At 47.0% G+C, this 19,265-nt stretch overlaps 1 protein-coding gene and 1 non-coding gene across 2 annotated transcripts in view; one reads left to right on the top strand and one right to left on the bottom strand.

Moving 5' to 3' along the window:
* Positions 1-19,265, bottom strand: part of GRIN3A (glutamate ionotropic receptor NMDA type subunit 3A) — a 930,574-nt gene that overhangs the window by 333,339 nt on the left and 577,970 nt on the right. The gene's annotated exons all lie outside the window — the stretch shown is intronic.
* On the top strand, positions 16,397-16,549 carry LOC138660533 (small nucleolar RNA snR70). The gene has a single exon (XR_011317920.1). It is a non-coding gene; the product is annotated as a small nucleolar RNA snR70 (small nucleolar RNA).

The raw sequence follows: 19,265 nt of genomic DNA, 5'->3' as shown, positions 1-19,265 counted from the left end.
GGATACAGCTATTAGCTCCTCCAGTGTAGTGTGAATCTCCCTAGTGGCCAAAGCGTCCTTCACATTGTCAGCCAGCCCTCTCCAAAATGCATGGAAGAGGGCATTATCCGACTACTCCAGCTCAGATGCTAACGTCCGGAAGTGGATGGCAAAATGGCTGACCATGGACGAGCCCTGAGTCAATGCCAACAGTTGGAGTGCGGTATCATTGGTGACTCGAGGTCCCAAAAAGATCTGTTTCAAAGTGCTTAAGAACAGCGGAGCACTCTGCACCACATGATCACCACGCTCCTACAGCGACGTTGCCCACTCCAACGCCCTGTCCGACAGAAGAGATATAACGAATCCCACCGTTGCCTGCTCTGTGGGAAAACGTGCAGCCAGGACCTCGAGGTGTATTGCGCACTGGCTCACAAAACCCCTACGAGATGCACTATTACCAGAGTGTTTATCTGGCAGAGGGAGACTAGATAAGGTCGGAACAGGGGTGACAGTGGATAAACTTGCTGCAGTCAAGCTTGCAGCCTGAACATCTGCGGCGGAAACATCCACAGCTGAGGTTGTGCGCTAGAGAGCCACCAACCTGCCCTCCTGCTGCTGGATGTACCGCAGCAGTTGCTGTTCATCCACCACTACTAGCCAGACCCTGGTGCTAGTATACTGTTAGGGCTAGCGGAAGTCACCAAGTAATAGGGCGATAGATACGAGGTGCGTTCGCAGCCCGGGGGCCACCGTGCAGAAATACCTGCTGCAAGTAATGGCGGATGGACACTGAGCTCACACGTGGGATAAACTTTACCCCATGTGAAATGAAAGCAAACTCTGTTGCCTCACAGAGTCGTGCTGCACACAGGGACTAAAACCCTAACTTAAAGTTGTGCTTGCTCTGGAACTCTTCTGTGCTAACTGCACACATGAAGGAACCAGATGCTAAGCCAAGGCTATTTGCCCCCACTGACGATAGCTGCCTGCCTGAGTGTACAGCCCCAAGGCTAACCAGACTCACAGCACTTATACACAGTGTGGCAGAGTATCCACTGGCAACTGCCAAATGCAAATGATACTAGTGCATGGTCATGTGGCCATGCAAAACTTTTATAGCTGTAGCAGTTCAGGACCTTCCTAGTGGACCAATAGGAGCTGCTACAGGACCTGAGCATGTGACCCCCGACCTCCAATGAGAGGTATTCCCCTGGGCATGTTTAGGAAGGGAAAAGCAGGACTTAGTTCCAGGAGCGCCTGCTCGCCACTGAACAGCCCTAGTTATAATGGCTGAACCTGGAAGGGCAGCAGTAACCAAGCGTGCAGTATCTGTCCTTGCCAGAAGGCAAGATCGCCTTGCGCAGTCGTGTACTATGGAGGACATAGAATGAACTTCAATCCAATATTGCGGCCAGCATGCAGCCAGCGGGTAAGGAAAGGTTGAATCAAACATCCGAAAAGTCTGCCCATATGACCAAAAACCAGTCCCGCCAAATTCAGGTGACAAGTTCCCTTTAAACTTACAGTCCCTAAACAGGCCAGACTTCCCTTGTCCAGTTTCCCTGGGCGATCGCACGCCATATTATTGTCTCCATAGTCTCCATACACACAGCCTCATATGTTGCAGACACTACACATGCCAGCCTTCCGCTGACTAGTTCCCGTGGGTGTCCTGCATCACTGTATCACAGTCTCTTACAGTCTCTTTATTCACACAGCCGTATACAGCCCAGGATATCCTCTGGATAGCAGCCGAGCACCATATCCACCTGTTTGCAATCATTACACATGCTAGTCCTCTTTCGGGCACAGGACATCCACCTTCAGGCATAGGACTGTCCACATCAATCTCTTTCGGGCACAGGACATCCACCTCCGGGCATAGCACTGTCCACATCTGACTCCTTCAGGCACAGGATATCCACTTCTTGGCACAGGACTGTCCACATACGAGACCAATACCATGGACAACATGCATCGCTGTGTACGCTGTGGGTGCCAAGCTATTCAGCTGCCCTGGGTGCTGGCTCCGCTGGCCTGTGCCTCCATGCACTCAGCCAGCACTCTGCAGGCCTCTGCTCTGCACATCAACACACACCAGACTGACACAGACGTGTACCTCACACACTTGACACCTGACACAACCTTACCTCTTACTGCAGGGCTTTTAACACACACAAGCCTGTGGCCTTAAGCCACATGGAAAACCCGTATCAGAAATCCATGACTTCCATGCACACCTATGGACTTCATCTGCCTGCATGCACAACCTGGGGAGAAGACACAGCGATCCCTAGCTGTGACATGAGTCACTGCCTCACATTGCAATCACAGCTATACCTACGACTGCCATGCTCACCTATGGCCTTCATTCGCCTCTATGTGCATTCTGCTGAGCACAAACGCGCCCCCTAGCTGTAACAGGGGTCACTGCCTCACACATGGTACATTTGTCTTTTGTGCAAGCTGATAAAATTTAATGCATAAATGCATAACAAGGCTGTACTGTACTGTAAAACACAGCTGAAAATTTGCATAAAAAAGCTGAAAAAATGCAACATGTGAACATAGTCTAAATATAGGTGACTAACTTACAATTTCCTCCTTGATAACATTTCACAAATTAGCAATATTGTGAACAGCAGGAAACATTAGAAGATAACCGATTGCAGGCTATTGTTGAGAAACTTTCAGAATTTTACATTGCATCTTGCAAAACTGAACCTACACTACCGTTCAAAAGTTCAGGGTCACCCAGACAATTTTGTGTTTTCCATGAAAACTTAAACTTTTATTAATCAAATGAGTTGACATAACAAATGAATTGAAAATCTATTCCAGACATTGACAAGGTTCGAAAAAAAGTTTTTTTATTTGAAATAATAATCTTCTCCTTCACACTTTGCTTTCACCAAAGAATGCTCCCTTTGCAGCAATTACAGCATTGCAGACCTTTGGCATTCTAGCAGTTAATTTTCTGAGGTAATCTGGAGAAATTTCATCCCATGCTTCCAGAAGCCCCTCCCATAAGTTGGTTTGGCTTGATGGGCACTTTTTGCGTACCATACGGTCAAGCTGCTCCCACAACAGCTCAATAGGGTTGAGATCTGGTGACTGCACTTGCCACTCCATTACAGATAGAATACCAGCTGCCGGCTTCTTCCCTAAATAGTTCTTATTCCCATAGCCCTATTTAGTGATGGCTATGTCACTTCAATGATACATTTTACAACATAATCAATTATGATATGGTGCCATAAGAGAAAAAAAAGTGAAGAAGGAAATACAATTAAAATTGTGAATTTTTATTGATAAATAATTAAAAATTGGGTAATAATAAAAATAGACATAAAGGGGACCTCCAATCAAAGGGGGAGGTTAGCTAGTATTAATAAATACACATGGATAATTTTGACTGCATTATAGTCATTAATAGGTATACCAATACATAAGGTGCACAGTTAAAAATGCTACAAAAGGGGAAAACAGGTTAATTGGGATCAAAGTGTCAAGGATTTCTAGGCTCCCTTAGGAAAAAGGCCAGCAGGTATGTATCCAGCAATGCAAATACCTTGCTATTTAATGCTGGGAAGTGATTGCAACAATAAACAATAGGGTTGAGCGAAACGGGTCGGCCAGATTCAGAAGTCGCCGACTTTTGGCAAAGTCGGGTTTCATGAAACCCGACCTGACCCCTGTGTGGGGTCGGCCATGAGGTCGGCGATCTTCTGATCTGGAATCGGAATTCCGATACCGAGTTCCGATATGTTTAAGATATCAGGAATCGGTATCGGAATTCATATTTAAGTGTAAAATAAAGAATAAAAATAAAAAAATATTGATATACTCACCCTCGGACGCTCCCTGGTTCTCACCGGCAGCCTTCCTTCCTAAGAATGAGCGCCTGAAGGGCCTTCGTTGACGTTGCGGCTTGTGATTGGTCACGTGAGCGGTCACATGGGCGGTCACGCGACCATTCACAAGCCGCGACGTCTAAGGTCATTCAGGCACTAATTCTTAGGAAGGAAGCGTCCGAGGGCGCGTCCGAGGGTGAGTATATTCCTAATAGGTATATAATCACCCTCGGACGCGCCCTTGTTCTAACCCGCAGCCTTCCTTCCTAAGAATCAGCACCTGAAGGACCTTAGATGACGTCGCGGCTTGTGATTGGTCGCATGACGCCCATGTGACCGCTCACGCGACCAATCACAAGCCGCGACATCATCGAAGGTCCTTCAGGCGCTTATTCTTAGGAAAAAAGGCTGCCGGTGAGAACCACGGCGCGTCCGAGGGTAAGTATATCAATATTTTTTATTTTGATTCATTATTTTACACTTAAATATGGATCCCAGGGCCTGAAGGAGAGTTTCCTCTCCTTCAGACCCTGGGAACCATTAGAAACCCAAAGCACTGCATTGGGTTTCGTGTTTCGGCCGACCCCGACCCCGACTTTTCTATAGGATCGGCCGATTTCACTCGACCCGACTTTTGAAAAAGTCAGGTTTCGTGAAACCCGACCCGATCCTATAAAAAGAAAAGTCGCTCAACCCTACTAAACAATACTGCCTTCACCAAGGGAGGGAGTGGAAAAGACACAGTCCAAAAGAAGGAGGTATAGTTCATATGGTACAATTCATATAGTATGCTACCTGCTATTGAAGCTGGAATAAAGTGCAGGAAATCTGTGCACGAAATGTAATGAACTGGCGAAGCTCGCCCCACCGCCCGACGAGCGCCGTTTCGCAGATGCTTCTTCCAATAATGTGATAATGTGACTGCAAGCATCTGATTTGCATACATGTGGTCAAGTGTTGACTAGATATGAGCTGCTTCGCGCAATTCACTTATATTGAGTGAGGCTGAGCACTTCTTGTCAGAATAATCCCGGAAGTATAAACATCACATACCTACAATCACATGACCACCAGCTTTTGCTGCTTGCATTGGAAAATCTTGACAGCATGCGGTGTGTGTGCTATGAGGATTCAGAAGTCTGCAATCACATAGATTGCAGATTTTCATCAGAAACCTGGACAACCCCTTTACCTATGAAATTTAGCACTGTACCTTGCCAAATCCCATGTAATATACTCACTGTCAGGATTTGGCTCTGCTTATCGTCTTGCTTATCTCGATGACCATGTAGTATTCACTGAACATTGAGAGAATTAGGAAGAGCAGCAGGTCGGCACGTGACTGTAAATATTCAAATCACATATAAACGGTCACATGACACCTACTCAGATAGATTAAGCTGTGTATAGGAGTGGCAGGGTGCGATACATTGAATTACTGCCCAAGTGACGGAAAACCCAGATCCCCCTGTAAGTGTTCCATTAGTGTTGCAATACAGCAGAGCTGTGAGAGAGCTGCAACAAATGTGTTTGTAAGAAGACAAAGTACAGTTCTATTGCTCTGTATTAGTTACATGTATAATATTGGTAATGACCAATTTTACTTGATTATTAATTGAACCTGTCAGCTGATTACTATTGCCAAAACCATGGGCAGCATGAATCAGTGACCTGCTCCTTTTTTTGAAGCTATGTATCTTTCCCTCTGCTGAATTTATGGGTCAGATTCAACAAGACCGGCATTGTTCACATCGCTCTTGATGAGGAGATAATTTTGTCGTAAAAAGTTTAATAAGTCAGGCCCTCTTACTTTCCCTGTGTATGTGTATTGAGAGACGTCTGTCACTCAAAAGAAGGGGGATGAGGCCAAAACCACCAGGGACCTGCCTCCAGTACTAGTCACCCTAATTGTATCACTCCCGACCCTTGTTTCAACTAAGGTCTTTAGAGTGAAACATGACAGCACTAATGAAGCAAGTCAATAATTCATCCTGCTTATAGTTCCGACAGCATGTATCAGTTGACAGGTTCCTTTTAAATGTTAATTTAAAATAATAAAGAAATATTAATAAAATTGGTGACAAGCAGTCAGCATCAAAAATTCATTTCATACAACTTTTCATAAATCATTTATCACTTACAAATTATTGACACTGACTAAAGGAAAACAAAGGAGACAATGTTGTATTTCTATAGCCAAAACATGGTGCAACTAAATCATGAACACATTGGAAACTAATTACATAACAGTCTTTCAATAGAATATCATGATCAAATTGACTCGTTTTAGTCCATGATTGGATAATGAAACACTTTCCAGAAATACTTCAGTATTCAAATATTCTAATGAAGTGCTTGGCGCACGCGGGGCGTAACCAAGAAATTCTGTTGCAAAAACAAGGAAAGGAAAATTGAAACATTGTTATTGTTTAATTCAACACACTAGAAAACAAGCAAAAAAACATTAAAAACACTAAAATTAGTCACACAAGTAACATGACATCTATTTTCCGGAGGCTCATAATAGAACCAATCACCTTAAGCTACACTCCAAAAATATGTATACTCTGTGCATACTAATGTGCTACCTATATAAACAGCATATCTAAGATTTAAGTTGCCCGCTCACCACCTCTGACTATATATACCATTCTTAAAGAAATATCTTGGCAGAAAAATATTAAACAAAGCAAAGAAACATGACATGCATAGGATGGAAACAATAGATACAAATCACATGAATCTGAATATAACCATATTAACAAGAGGCAGTGTGACTCACTGAAATGTCCTAATTATTAAAGAAATATAAGCTTAAATGGCAGCAAACTGTGTGAGTCACAAAATCCATGGGAAAAGATAAAAGGTTTAAGGAGAGTGAGCCATGTATCAAGCCCAAAATAAGCACAACCAAGTTAGAGGCACAAGCTGGACAAGCCATCCATAATCAATAACGTGGAATGGCGGCGTTAGTTAGAAATACCCATAAAGAGTGGAGCTAAGGTGGAGCAGATGCCCAACGCGTGTCGCCACCTTCAGTGGCTTCGTCAGGGGTATTCCTTTACTTGTTTTAGCAACAGTATAACATTGTATAGGTCGGCGTGGATCCCTGTTAGATTTGTCTGTGGTGCCCCCTAAATCTATATTATTTGTAACCAAGAAATTCAGTGCAACTTCCCACCTTCGTTAATCCTCCAATTAAGCCCAATAACAAGTGTAGCATCATGGGAGAGTATTTTTCTCCAACCACAGACAAACTCTGACTTTTCCCTTCTATCCTGCCAGTGGACTACAAGCTCTGAACTTTGACCACATCCATGTGCTCAGAACCAGAGATTGTACTCAGCAGCTCAGTCATTTACTCGTCACCCGCATCTTTACTCCTCAGCTCCATGTGCAGTAGAAATGCGCTTTTTACCAGCAGACAGGACAGCAGAAGCTGATTCTTTATTGTGAATATATAAGAACGGATGGACTAAAATTAGTAATATTTATATTAGTTTTATTAATGACTAGGGTTGAGCGACCTTGACCTTTTTAGAGTCGAGCTGTGTTTCGCGAAACCCGACTATCTTAGAAGTCGAGTCAAGTGGAATCGGCCGATTATCGCGAAAAGTCGGGTATCGACCGAAACACGAAACCCAATGCAAGTCAATGGGGGAGCATAGTCGGCAGTGAGTGGAGGCCAGGAAAACACCTACACTGCCCATTTTAATGGCAAAAACATCCATTCTTGTTACAGAAGCTTGTCAATCGTAATTTACCTTATAATAATTGGAAGGCATTTGAAATTGGGGGTCATTTGGCTAAAGATGTGGGGGGTAGGGCTGGTTCAAGTAATTAGTGGGCCCAGGAAATCTGGACCACGTCACGGCAGTGGAGCAGGGAGAGGTAAGTATTTCAACTTTGCAAGTGATGTGATCCTGAGCAAGCAGGGGGGGCCCACTCGTTGGCATTGGCACTGGCACAGGGCCCCTCAAAGTACAGCGGTGTGTTTGCACGGCAGGGGCGCCTCCCACCGGCAGCAACACTTTTGCATACTATGAGAGGCCCTGTGCCAGTGACGTCGCCAACTAGTATTCCTCCCCCCACCTGATGAAGGAACCTGCACTTTCATCTGCACCTTCCTCTTTGTCCCCGTGTAAGGTGGTATGGTATGCGGGAAGAGGAACCTGACTTTCAGCAGGGTCAGAATCTTATTGTGTAGCGTGCACGGGGAATGTTGCGTTATGGGTCAATGTACCAGCAGACTCATCTATCACTGGCTGGGCAATGGGCAGGATGAGGAGGAAACACAGATATAGGCCCAAAGAATAAAGTGGGCTAAATGCAGTTCAAAATTGGTAACACAGGACTAACCAGGGGGCATTGCAGTGGAGGACAACTGGAATGAGAGGCTGACACAGAGAGTAGGCCCAAATCAGTAAGTAGTCGAAATGCAGTTCAAAATTGGCAACCGTAGTAAACAGGCGGCACAGCTTTGTTCAGTGGAGGAGAACAGCAAGGAGTGGCAGACACCGATAGTAGGCCCCAACCCAACTAGTAGGCCAAATGCAGTCTAACATTAACAACTACTTAACGAGAGCCTGAAAATGGAATTTCAGGACAGGAAACCAGGAGAACAGCAAGGAGCGGCAGACACTGTTAGTAGGCCCCAAACCAACTAGTACGCCAAACGCAGTTGTTCCATTTAACAACTATTTAACAAGAGCCTGAAGATAGAAGCTCAGGAAAGGCAAGCTGGAGAACACCTTGGAGTGGAACACACCGTCTCTATACCCCATACCAAATGTGTAAGCCTAATTCAGTGTAGTTTTCACCAACTACTAAACGAGAGTAGGAAGATCGAAGCAATGTGGACGAAACCTGGGGAACACCTTGGAGTGCAACACACCGTCTCTCTAAACCCCATGCCCAATTTGTAGGCCTAATGCAGTGTAGTTTCCAACAACTACTAAACGAGAGCATTAAGATTGAAGCAATGGAGAGGAAACCTGGGGAACACCTTGGAGTGGAACACACCGTCTCTCTACACCCCATACCCAATTTGTAGGCCTTATGCAGTGTAGTTTTCACCAACTACTAAACGAGAGTAGGAAGATCGAAGCAATGTGGACGAAACCTGGGGAACATCTTGGAGTGTAACACACCGTCTCTCTACACCCCATACCCAATTTGTAGGCCTAATGCAGTGTAGTTTCCAACAACTACTAAACGAGAACATTAAGATTGAAGCAATGGAGAGGAAACCTGGGGAACACCTTGGAGTGGAACACACCGTCTCTACACCCCATACCAAATGTGTAGGCCTAATGCAGTGTAGTTTCCAACAACTACTAAACGAGAGCATTAAGATTGAAGCAATGGAGAGGAAACCTGGGGAACACCTTGGAGTTGAACACACCGTCTCTCTACACCCCATACCCAATTTGTAGGCCTTATGCAGTGTAGTTTTCACCAACTACTAAACGAGAGTAGGAAGATCAAAGCAATGTGGACGAAACCTGGGGAACACCTTGGAGTGTAACACACCGTCTCTCTACACCCCATACCCAATTTGTAGGCCTAATGCAGTGTAGTTTCCAACAACTACTAAACGAGAGCATTAAGATTGAAGCAATGGAGAGGAAACCTGGGGAACAGATTGGAGTGGAACACACCGTCTCTACACCCCATACCAAATGTGTAGGCCTAATGCAGTGTAGTTTTCAACAACTACTAAACGAGGGCATTAAGATTGAAGCAATGGAGAGGAAACCTGGGGAACACCTTGGAGTTGAACACACCGTCTCTCTACACCCCATACCCAATTTGTAGGCCTAATGCAGTGTAGTTTCCAACAACTACTAAACGAGAGCATTAAGATTGAAGCAATGGAGAGGAAACCTGGGGAACACCTTGGAGTTGAACACACCGTCTCTCTACACCCCATACCCAATTTGTAGGCCTAATGCAGTGTAGTTTCCAACAACTACTAAACGAGAGCATTAAGATTGAAGCAATGGAGAGGAAACCTGGGGAACACCTTGGAGTGGAACACACCGTCTCTACACCCCATACCAAATGTGTAGGCCTAATGCAGTGTAGTTTCCAACAACTACTAAATGAGAGCATTAAGATTGAAGCAATGGAGAGGAAACCTGGGGAACACCTTGGAGTTGAACACACCGTCTCTCTACACCCCATACCCAATTTGTAGGCCTAATGCAGTGTAGTTTCCAACAACTACTAAACGAGAGCATTAAGATTGAAGCAATGGAGAGGAAACCTGGGGAACACCTTGGAGTGGAACACACCGTCTCTACACCCCATACCTAATGTGTAGGCCTAATGCAGTGTAGTTTCCAACAACTACTAAACGAGAGCATTAACATTGAAGCAATGGAGAGGAAACCTGGGGAACACCTTGGAGTTGAACACACCGTCTCTCTACAACCCATACTCAATTTGTAGGCCTAATGCAGTGTAGTTTCCAACAACTACTAAACGAGAGCATTAAGATTGAAGCAATGGAGAGGAAACCTGGGGAACACCTTGGAGTTGAACACACCGTCTCTCTACACCACATACCCAATTTGTAGGCCTAATGCAGTGTAGTTTCCAACAACTACTAAACGAGAGCATTAAGATTGAAGCAATGGAGAGGAAACCTGGGGAACACCTTGGAGTGGAACACACCGTCTCTACACCCCATACCAAATGTGTAGGCCTAATGCAGTGTAGTTTCCAACAACTACTAAACGAGAGCATTAAGATTGAAGCAATGGAGAGGAAACCTGGGGAACACCTTGGAGTTGAACACACCGTCTCTCTACACCCCATACCCAATTTGTAGGCCTAATGCAGTGTAGTTTCCAACAACTACTAAACGAGAGCATTAAGATTGAAGCAATGGAGAGGAAACCTGGGGAACACCTTGGAGTGGAACACACCATCTCTACGCCCCATACCAAATGTGTAGGCCTAATGCAGTGTAGTTTCCAACAACTACTAAACGAGAGCATTAAGATTGAAGCAATGGAGAGGAAACCTGGGGAACACCTTGGAGTGGAACACACCGTCTCTACACCCCATACCAAATGTGTAGGCCTAATGCAGTGTAGTTTCCAACAACTACTAAACGAGAGCATTAAGATTGAAGCAATGGAGAGGAAACCTGGGGAACACCTTGGAGTGGAACACACCGTCTCTACACCCCATACCAAATGTGTAGGCCTAATGCAGTGTAGTTTCCAACAACTACTAAACGAGAGTAGGAAGATCGAAGCAATGTGGATGAAACCTGGGGCACACCTTGTGGCGGCAGACACCGTTAGTAGGCCCTACCAAAGTTGTAGCCCCAATGCAGTTTTAAAATTCCTAGAGGCTGAAAACGAGACTATTGACGCTCAGCTTTTTTCAAAGGAACACAGCTGTATTGAGTGGCGCAGACAGACACAGGTAGTAGGCCTTAAACCAAAAATGTGGCTCACTGCAGCTTAAAAATGGTTACAGGGGTACACAGGCAGCATTGCTCTGGGCAGTGGAGGACAATTTCAATAGTGGACCGCAGACAGACTTTGTACGCCTACTATTAAAAAAAGGATGCTCTATGCAATTAAAATTAGGTTCCAGGGGTACACGGGCAGCTGTGGTCTGGTCAGTGGAGGAGTAGTAGAAAGAACGGGCCGCAGACAGGCTTCGAAGGCCTAACATGAAAAGATATTGGGCTGTAGGCACTTTAACATTGGTTCCAGGGGTACACGGGCAGCAGTGGTCTGGTCAGTGTAGGAGTAGTAGAAAGAACGGGCCGCAGACAGGCTTCGAAGGCCTAACATAAAAAAATATTGGACTGTAGGCACTTTAACATTGGTTCCAGGGGTACACAGGCAGCAGTAGACTGGTCAGTGTAGTAGTAGTAGAAAGAATGGGCCGCAGACAGGCTTCGAAGGCTTAACATAAAAAAATATTGGGCTGTAGGCACTTTTAAATAGGTTCCAGGGGTACACAGGCAGCAGTAGACTGGTCAGAGTAGTAGTAGTAGAAAGAACGGGCGGCAGACAGGCTTCGAAGGCCTAACATAATAAAATTGGGCTGGCTGTAGGCAATTTAAAATTGGTTCCAGGGGTACACGGGCAGCAGTGGTCTGGTCAGTGGAGGCCTAGTGGAAGGATGGACCGCAGACAGGCTTCGAAGGCCTAACATAATAAAATTGGACAGGCTGTAGGCACTTTATAATTAGTTCCAGGGGTACACGGGCAGCAGTGGTCTGGTCAGTGGAGGCCTAGTGGAAGGAGGGACCGCAGACAGGCTTCGAAGGCCTAACATAAAAAAATATTGGGCTGTAGGCACTTTTAAATAGGTTCCAGGGGTACACAGGCAGCAGTAGACTGGTCAGTGTAGTAGTAGTAGAAAGAACGGGCCGCAGACAGGCTTCGAAGGCCTAACATAATAAAATTGGGCTGGCTGTAGGCACTTTATAATTGGTTCCAGGGGTACACGGGCAGCAGTGGTCTGGTCAGTGGAGGCCTAGTGGAAGGAGGGACCGCAGACAGGCTTCAAAGGCCTAACATAATAAAATTGGACAGGCTGTAGGCACTTTATAATTGATTCCAGGGGTACACTGGCAGCAGTGGTCTGGTCAGTGGAGGCCTAGTGGAAGGAGGGACCGCAGACAGGCTTCGAAGGCCTAACATAATAAAATTCGACAGGCTGTAGGCACTTTATAATTGGTTCCAGGGGTACACGGGCAGCAGTGGTCTGGTCAGTGGAGGCCTAGTGGAAGGAGAGGCCGCAGACAGGCTTCGAAGGCCTAACATAATAAAATTGGACAGGCTGTAGGCACTTTATAATTGGTTCCAGGGGTACACGGGCAGCAGTGGTCTGGTCAGTGGAGGCCTAGTGGAAGGAGGGACCGCAGACAGGCTTCGATGGCCTAACATAATAAAATTGGACAGGCTGTAGGCACTTTATAATTGGTTCCAGGGGTACACGGGCAGCAGTGGTCGGGTCAGTGGAGGCCTATTGGAAGGAGGGACCGCAGACAGGCTTCGAAGGCCTAACACAAAAAATATTGGGCTGTAGGCACTTTTAAATAGGTTCCAGGGGTACACAGGCAGCAGTAGACTGGTCAGTGTAGTAGTAGTAGAAAGAACGGGCCGCAGACAGGCTTCGAAGGCCTAACATAATAAAATTGGGCTGGCTGTAGGCAATTTAAAATTGGTTCCAGGGGTACACGGGCAGCAGTGGTCTGGTCAGTGGAGGCCTAGTGGAAGGAGGGACCGCAGACAGGCTTCAAAGGCCTAACATATTAAAATTGGACAGGCTGTAGGCACTTTATAATTGGTTCCAGGGGTACACGGGCAGCAGTGGTCTGGTCATTGGAGGCCTAGTGGAAGGAGGGACCACAGACAGGCTTCGAAGGCCTAACATAATAAAATTGGACAGGCTGTAGGCACTTTATGATTGGTTCCAGGGGTACATGGGCAGCAGTGGTCTGGTCAGTGGAGGCCTAGTGGAAGAAGGGACCGCAGACAGGCTTCGAAGGCCTAACTTAATAAAATTGGACAGGCTGTAGGCACTTTATGATTGGTTCCAGGGGTACACGGGCAGCAGTGGTCTGGTCAGTGGAGGCCTAGTGGAAGGAGGGACCGCAGACAGGCTTCGATGGCCTAACATAATAAAATTGGACAGGCTGTAGGCACTTTATAATTGGTTCCAGGGGTACACGGGCAGCAGTGGTCGGGTCAGTGGAATCCTATTGGAAGGAGGGACCGCAGACAGGCTTCGAAGGCCTAACATAAAAAAATATTGGGCTGTAGGCACTTTTAAATAGGTTCCAGGGGTACACAGGCAGCAGTAGACTGGTCAGTGTAGTAGTAGTAGAAAGAACGGGCCGCAGACAGGCTTCGAAGGCCTAACATAATAAAATTGGGCTGGCTGTAGGCAATTTAAAATTGGTTCCAGGGGTACACGGGCAGCAGTGGTCTGGTCAGTGGAGGCCTAGTGGAAGGAGGGACCGCAGACAGGCTTCAAAGGCCTAACATAATAAAATTTGGCAGGCTGTAGGCACTTTATAATTGGTTCCAGGGGTACACGGGCAGCAGTGGTCTGGTCAGCGGAGGCCGATTGTAATGAGTGTCTGCCAGTTAGTAGTCCAAAACAATAAATAAATGTGAATGTTTCACATTAAAACAAAACGAAAACACTAAAGGGTGCAATCATTAGGTACAGGGGTGGGATCCTCTGCGTAGTTTCAGACCTACTCATTTAGCGCAAAGTATTTACTGTGGTAAATAGAAGACACTGCCCCTGACTATGTTAAGTACCATCATACATGTCAACACAATGGTATTGTCAGTGGCAGGAATGGAAGGATGTCAGAGCATAGACTAAACATTGGTGGAAGTGTGAGAGATAACTGTGGAAGTGGTAGAGCAATGTTTGACCTAGTGGTGGGTGAACTCTCTTGTGGCCGGCGGTACAGGCCCAGGGCCCCTCATGTTACAACAGTGTGTCTGACGTTGGGTGCGCACCACCACCGCCAGAGACAGTTTATTGTACTATGAGGGACCCAGTGGCAGTGCTGTTGACCAAAAGCGGGCACACCCACCTCTTCAGACAAACAGCACTCTCACGGGTGCTTGCGCCAAGTCGCGATACCACGGCCCCGTGTGGGGAGTTTGGCCATTTAGGGAGGTGTAAACATGTCGTATGCTGGACAATCAGCTGCAGCAAATTAGACGTTAGAAAAGTAATTCACAGTAGTCTACAGGCAAGAGCTTTTCATAGGAAAGCTAGGTGTCGGCCGGGCAAGGTGGGGCAAAAGAATTCGAAATCCAGTTGTGGTTCATTTTAATGAATGTTAGATCATCAACATTTTGGGTAGCCAGACGAGTCCTTTTTTTGGTTAATATTGAACCTGCAGCACTGAATACTCTTTCTGATAGGACACTAGCTGCCGGGCAAGCAAGCTCCTGCAATGCATATTCTGCCAATTCTGGCCAGGTGTCTAATTTTGATGCCCAGTAATCAAATGGGAATGACGGTTGAGGGAGAACATCGATAAGGGATGGAAAATAGTTTGTAACCATACTGGACAAATGTTGTCTCCTGTCACTTTCAATTGATGCAGCAGTACCTGTCCTGTCTGTGGTCATAGCAAAATCACTCCACAACCTGGTCAGAAAACCCCTCTGTCCAACACCACTTCTGATGTGTGCACCCCTAAGACTCCTGGTCTGCTGCCCCCTGGAGCTTGTGTGAGAACGATCACGGGCGCTGTGTGCTGGGAATGCCTGAAGCAAACGGTCAACAAGAGTTGATTGTTTGGTTGCTAATATTAGTTCCAAATTCTCATGTGGCATAATATTTTGCAATTTGCCTTTATAGCGAGGATCAAGGAGGCAGGCCAACCAGTAATCGTCATTGTTCATCATTTTAGTAATGCGTGTGTCCCTTTTGAGGATACGTAAGGCATAATCCGCCATGTGGGCCAAAGTTCCAGTTGTCAAATCTGCGGTTGTGATTGGTTGAGGGGCAGTTTCAGGCAAATCTACGTCACTTGTGTCCCTCAAAAAACCAGAACCCGGCCTTGCCACGCAACCAATTTCCAGTGCCCCCGGGAAAGCTTCCTCATTAAAAATATACTCATCCCCATCATCCTCCTCGTCCTCCACCTCCTCTTCGCCCGCTACCTCGTCCTGTACACTGCCCTGACCAGACAATGGCTGACTGTCATCAAGGCTTTCCTCTTCCTCTGGTGCAGACGCCTGATCCTTTATGTGCGTCAAACTTTGCATCAGCAGACACATTAGGGGGATGCTCATGCTTATTATGGCGTTGTCTGCACTAACCAGCCGTGTGCATTCCTCAAAACACTGAAGGACTTGACACTAGTGTTGAACGATACCGTCCGATACTTGAAAGTATCGGTATCGGATAGTATCGGCCGATACCCGAAAAATATCGGATATCGCCGATACCGATATCCGATACCAATACAAGTCAATGGGACATCAAGTATCGGAAGGTATTCTCATGGTTCCCAGGGTCTGAAGGAGAGGAAACTCTCCTTCAGGCCCTGGGATCCATAGGGATGTGTAAAATAAAGAATTAAAATAAAAAATATTGATATATTTACCTCTCCGGCGGCCCCTGAACTCAGCGCGGGTAACCGGCAGGCTTCTTTGTTCAAAATCAGCGCTTTTAGGACCTGAGAATCACGTCCCGGCTTCTGATTGGTCGCGGGCCGCCCATGTGACCGCCACGCGACCAATCACAAGCCGCGACGTCACCGCAAGCTATTAGCGCGCTCATTTTTGAAAAATGAGCGCGTTAATGACTTTCAAAGACGTAGCGGCTTGTGATTGGTCGCGGCCACGCGACCAATCACAAGCCGCGACGTCACCGCAATCTATTAACGCGCTCATTTTTAAAAATGAGCGCGTTAATGACTTTCAAAGACGTAGCGGCTTGTGATTGGTCGCGTGGCCGCGACCAATCACAAGCCGCGACGTCACCGCATGCTATTAACGCGCTCATTTTTAAAAATGAGCGCGTTAATGACTTTCAAAGACGTAGCGGCTTGTGATTGGTCGCGTGGCCGCGACCAATCACAAGCCGCGACGTCACCGCAAGCTATTAACGCGCTCATTTTTAAAAATTTTTAAAAATGAGCGCGTTAATAGCTTGCGGTGACGTCGCGGCTTGTGATTGGTCGCGACCACGCGACCAATCACAAGCCGCTACGTCTTTGAAAGTCATTAACGCGCTCATTTTTAAAAATGAGCGCGTTAATAGCTTGCGGTGACGTCGCGGCTTGTGATTGGTCGCGGCCACGCGACCAATCACAAGCCGCTACGTCTTTGAAAGTCATTAACGCGCTCATTTTTAAAAATGAGCGCGTTAATAGCTTGCGGTGACGTCGCAGCTTGTGATTGGTCGCGGCCACGCGACCAATCACAAGCCGCTACGTCTTTGAAAGTCATTAACGCGCTCATTTTTAAAAATGAGCGCGTTAATAGCTTGCGGTGACGTCGCGGCTTGTGATTGGTCGCGGCCACGCGACCAATCACAAGCCGCTACGTCTTTGAAAGTCATTAACGCGCTCATTTTTAAAAATGAGCGCGTTAATAGCTTGCGGTGACGTCGCGGCTTGTGATTGGTCGCGGCCACGCGACCAATCACAAGCCGCTACGTCTTTGAAAGTCATTAACGCGCTCATTTTTAAAAATGAGCGCGTTAATAGCTTGCGGTGACGTCGCGGCTTGTGATTGGTCGCGTGGCCGCGACCAATCACAAGCCGCTACGTCTTTGAAAGTCATTAACGCGCTCATTTTTCAAAAATGAGCACGCTAATAGCTTGCGGTGACGTCGCGGCTTGTGATTGGTCGCGTGGCGGTCACATGGACGGCCCGCGACCAATCAGAAGCCGGGACGTGATTCTCAGGTCCTAAAAGCGCTGATTTTGAACAACGAAGGCTGCCGGTTACCCGCGCTGAGTCCAGGGGCCGCCGGAGAGGTAAATATATCAATATTTTTTATTTTAATTCTTTATTTTACACATCTCTATGTATCCGATACCGATACCCGATACCACAAAAGTATCGGATCTCGGTATCGGAATTCCTATACCGCAAGTATCGGCCGATACCCGATACTTGCGGTATCGGAATGCTCAACACTACTTGACACATGTCTTGTATCTTCGACCACTGCACACCTGACAACTCCATGTCTGCCATCCTACTGCCTGCCCGTGTATGTGTATCCTCCCACAAAAACATAACAGCCCGCCTCTGTTCGCACAGTCTCTGAAGCATGTGCAGTGTTGAGTTCCACCTTGTTGCAACGTCTATGATTAGGCGATGCTGGGGAAGGTTCAAAGACCGCTGATAGGTCTGCATACGGCTGGAGTGTACAGGCGAACGGCGGATATGTGAGCAAAGTCCACGCACTTTGAGGAGCAGGTCGGAGAACCCAGGATAAGTTTTCAATAAGCACTGCACCACCAGGTTTAAGGTGTGAGCCAGGCAAGGAATGTGTTTTAGTTGGGAAAGGGAGATGGCAGCCATGAAATTCCTTCCGTTATCACTCACTACCTTGCCTGCCTACTATGCCCAGCCACGACTGCATTTCTTGCTGCAAGAACTCGGACAGAACTTCCGCGGTGTGTCTGTTGTCGCCCAAACACTTCATAGCCAATACAGCCTCCTGACGCTTGCCAGTAGCTGGCCCATAATGGGACAACTGGTGTGCAACAGTGTCTGCTGCCGATGGAGTGGTTGGGCGACTGACGTCTATGGAAGAGCTCTCGCTTCTGCAGGAGGACGAGGAGGAGGAGGAGGAGGGGGTGCGAACGCCTACAGCCAACTGTTTCCTAGACCGTGGGCTAGGCACAACTGTCCTGAAATTGTTGTCCCCTGTGGACCCTGCATCCACCACATTCACCCAGTGTGCCGTGTTGGACACGTAACGTCCCTTGCCATGCCTACTGGTCCATGCATCTGTAGTCAGGTGCACCTTTGTACTCACAGATTGCCTGAGTGCATGGACGATGCACTGTTTAACATGCTGGTGCAGGGCTGGGATGGCTTTTCTGGAAAAAAAGTGTCGACTGGGTAGCTCGTAGCGTGGTTCAGCGTACTCCATCAGGGCTTTGAAAGCTTCGCTTTCAACTAACCGGTAGGGCATCATCTCTAACGAGATTATTCTAGCTATGTGGGCGTTAAAACCCTGTGTACGCGGATGCGAGGATAAGTACTTCCTTTTTCTAACCAGAGTCTCATGTAGGGTGAGCTGGACTGGAGAGCTGGAGATCGTGGAACTAGCGGGTGTGCCGGTGGACATGGCAGACTGAGAGACGGTTGGAGACGGTATTGTTTCCGCCGGTGCCCTAGATGCAATATTTCCTCCTACAAAACTGGTGATTCCCTGACCCTGACTTCTTTTGGCTGGCAAAGAAACCTGCACAGATACTGCCGGTGGTGCGGAAAATGGTGGCCTTACAGTGACAGAAGGGATGTTGCGTTGCTGACTAGCTTCATTGGCCAAGGGTGCTACAACCTTAAGGGACGTTTGGTAGTTAGTCCAGGCTTGAAAATGCATGGTGGTTAAATGTCTATGCATGCAACTTGTATTGAGACTTTTCAGATTCTGACCTCTGCTTAAGCTAGTTGAACATTTATGACAAATGACTTTGCGCTGATCAATTGGATGTTGTTTAAAAAAATGCCAGACTGCACTCTTCCTAGCATCGGATCCTTTTTCAGGGATTGCAGACTGAGCTTTAACCGGATGGCCACGCTGTCCTCCAACAGGTTTTGGCTTTGCCACGCGTTTTGGGCCAGATACGGGCCCGGCAGATGGAACCTGTTGCGATGTTGATGCCTGCTGCGGCCCCTCCTCCACCTCCGCTTCAGAACTACTGCTGCCTGCACCCTGTTCCCC

The sequence above is a fragment of the Ranitomeya imitator genome, chromosome 1 (assembly GCF_032444005.1).
Source record: "Ranitomeya imitator isolate aRanImi1 chromosome 1, aRanImi1.pri, whole genome shotgun sequence".
In the NCBI taxonomy this organism is placed as follows: Eukaryota; Metazoa; Chordata; class Amphibia; order Anura; family Dendrobatidae; genus Ranitomeya; species Ranitomeya imitator.
This window is presented reverse-complemented; position numbering and strand designations above follow the sequence as displayed.